The sequence below is a fragment of the Sorghum bicolor genome, chromosome 6 (assembly GCF_000003195.3).
Source record: "Sorghum bicolor cultivar BTx623 chromosome 6, Sorghum_bicolor_NCBIv3, whole genome shotgun sequence".
Taxonomy (NCBI): Eukaryota; Viridiplantae; Streptophyta; class Magnoliopsida; order Poales; family Poaceae; genus Sorghum; species Sorghum bicolor.
This window is the reverse complement of record NC_012875.2, coordinates 31,330,254-31,333,184: the sequence shown is the minus strand read 5'-3', so window position 1 is coordinate 31,333,184 and position 2,931 is coordinate 31,330,254. Positions and strand designations below refer to the sequence as shown.

The 2,931-nt window shown below is 42.4% G+C and overlaps 1 long non-coding RNA gene across 1 annotated transcript; it reads right to left on the bottom strand.

The window, feature by feature from the left end:
* LOC110436165 lies at positions 1,152–2,930 on the bottom strand. The gene is made up of 3 exons (XR_002453881.1): positions 2,864–2,930; positions 2,671–2,779; positions 1,152–1,374 (listed from the first exon to the last, which is right to left on the bottom strand). It is a non-coding gene; the product is annotated as an uncharacterized LOC110436165 (long non-coding RNA).

Here is a 2,931-nt window from a genome sequence, read left to right as displayed (position 1 = left end):
GGACAGTTGTAGTAGTTGTTGTTGTTATTGTTGTCGCACCCGGTTTTCCAAAGAAGACCAAGCACTAACTATATGTGTGCCCAGGATGTCCACACGACACATACAGCGACAAATATGGAGAATATCAAGAACAATGCTTTATTATACATCGAAACATAGTTACAACATGGCTTACATTTATTACAAAGCATAGCGGAAACTAATTCTAATCTTCACTTTGGGTCTCCATTTTCCACAGGGACGGTTGACTGGGGGCACACTCGCCTAGTACTCCTGGAACATCTCAGGGAACTCCGCTTTTGTATTACCATCTCGTACCCATCCGAGATTTTTGATTGTTGAATGTAAAGCAAGTGTGAGCGCACCATACTCAACAAGTATAACATGAGGGGATGCAAGGCTCAAAAGGCTTGACTTGGTTTGACTGCGATAAGCATTTTTAGTTGGTCATATTTTATTAATAAACCTATGTTGCTAGGTTATGCTTAAGCTCCCAAGGTGAGAAGTATAATAATTATCATCAAGATTAATGATCACCCATACCATCCATAGAACCATCTATCTCGAAAAGGATCCAGGCCGCTCGTGTCCGTGAGCACGGCTGATATATCAGTTTTAAAACACTCTGCAGAGCTTGTACACTTTCACCATGAGTCGTGTTACCCATATGCCCGAGGTGATCAGCATCTTGACCCACTTCCAAGATAAGTCGGCAGGGTTCACTATGAAGCCTTTCGAAAGTCCCCCTAACAAGTTAGTAGCCGCGAGGTTTCAATGGCAAGTGTGCATAGGTGTCCTCCTCCAAGAGGCACATGTGGTCGCGGCACTGTACACACCAAGGTAGGAAAACAACTATACACCACGAGGCACCCCCCTCTTGCGCCTTTCGGTAACAACTAACAAGTTAGAGAAGCTCAGTTTACTGAGCTAAAGCCAGAGCCATGTAGCTCTCATGGCTGTACGATAAATCCTGGGTGGCCGCTTTAAGATTCAGTCCTTACGGAGGGCAGACTAGAGCACCCAAAAAGGCCCAATGCTCTAGCCGCCTTCTATCCATGTTGCTAAAAAGCATCATTTTATCATTAGTCAAGATTAACATTATATTGTTTGGTGATTGCAGACTAAGCAAAACTACCCATATGCATAACCCATGGTAACAAGAGATTCAGGATAACAGAAGTTCTAGGTAAAGTCCTTAGGGGTTTATCACATTAGACACATGCACATGAAGAGGTGATTAAATAGTTATTAGGTAACAAGGGAACTCATGTTACACTTGCCTTCCAAATTCTTGCTATCCAACTTCTTGATCATCCTTGTAGAGATCCTCTTCTAACGTTAGCAATCAACCGGTACAAGCACCATAATAGAAACCTAAAAACAATACATCAAGCATTATAAAACAAGACACAAAGGTTTTAAACGTGTAAGGCTTGCAACTACGAATGTTTGAGCACATAAACAACTAAACAGAGCTATGGTTTAAAAGACATGAATGTTCAAAGGTAGAAGTTGGAAGGTTTGATAAATGATAGGAATGGAATAAACATGATGAATGTGGTTGGAAGGTTTATGGAGCACAAGGATCTATAGATAATTTGTTGATGACTATAATTTGTGAAGAGAATACATAGAACATATTATGACTAGTGGCTGCACTGATGAAATGTTACATAAAAGGGAAGCACGATGATGACGATTTGCGCACCGGTTGAGCAAACCCAGTGCGGACAGCGGTGGTTATGGTTACAAGGAACATGGTCTTAGCAGCACCAAATTGAGATCATTTTTGTGGGCTTGTTGTGGACTGTATGGAGTATATTGTGGCAAAAGAACAAGTTATTCTAAGCATTGGATGACCGGGAAACATGACTGCAAAATGAGTTGTAGTGCCGTCTGCTAGACAGCAGCGGTAGCAGTTACTGTGACCACTATATCACGGTAATCGTGGCACCCATGGAAAAACCAACTTGCAGAGGCTTGTTCCAGTTCATGATACATAGGTGGGTTAAAGGATTTGACAAACAGAGTAGTGGATTCTTGGGAACACACTCGCCAATCGGCTGCAGCGCGGCTGCAGGGCAGCAAGGACAGCGAGGACTAAAAGAAATATATATAGTTCGTCTTTGATCCTATGGCCACAAAACTTCTGAGAGACGTGTGCAAGGATATGAGACACATTTTGGTTGAAGGACGTAGTCACTGGAGTGACGGAACAATGGGAACGCACATGCCAATTAGCAGGAAATCTTGCTGCGGGGCTGCAGGGACAGTGAGCAAAAGATAGGATCATATCTCTTGCATATTTGATCCTATAGACTTGAAACTTTGCAGAGGCATGTGCAACAATAAGACACACTTGCCGTATCAAGGGTTTGATGATTTGACTAATGTATTACGGGAAACAACACTACCAAACAGAGGCGAACGCTGCTGAAACAGCAGGGACAGCAAGCACTAAAAAGACGATGATATATCTTTCATCTTGAAGTCTCTTGCTATGAAATTTTGCAGAGATGTGTGCAAATATATAAATGATGTTATATTCAAAGGATTCATCATAAACGATTGCAGGAAAACTTTGAAAGAATTTGATCAAACTTAGACTATGGCTCATGATTTATGGAAAAGAATATATAAACAAGATTGAGACAGGGGAGAGGGGTTCACATCGAGGTTCATGGTTGCTGGACAAGACCTCAATGGCGTCTAACACCAATGATGGACAGCAAACGGTTGGTGATCAATGAGATGGCGCCAATTTCACTTCAGAGATGATCTGCGCCACATGAAAGATCAAAGCGATGGATGAGAGGGGTTTCAGCAGCAAGAACAAAGAGGAAAAAGGGATGGGCGTCATCACCATGTCATTTACAGAAGCAGCGGTAATGGTGGTCGATAGGATTCCACTGCAGGTTCAGAGAGATGGCG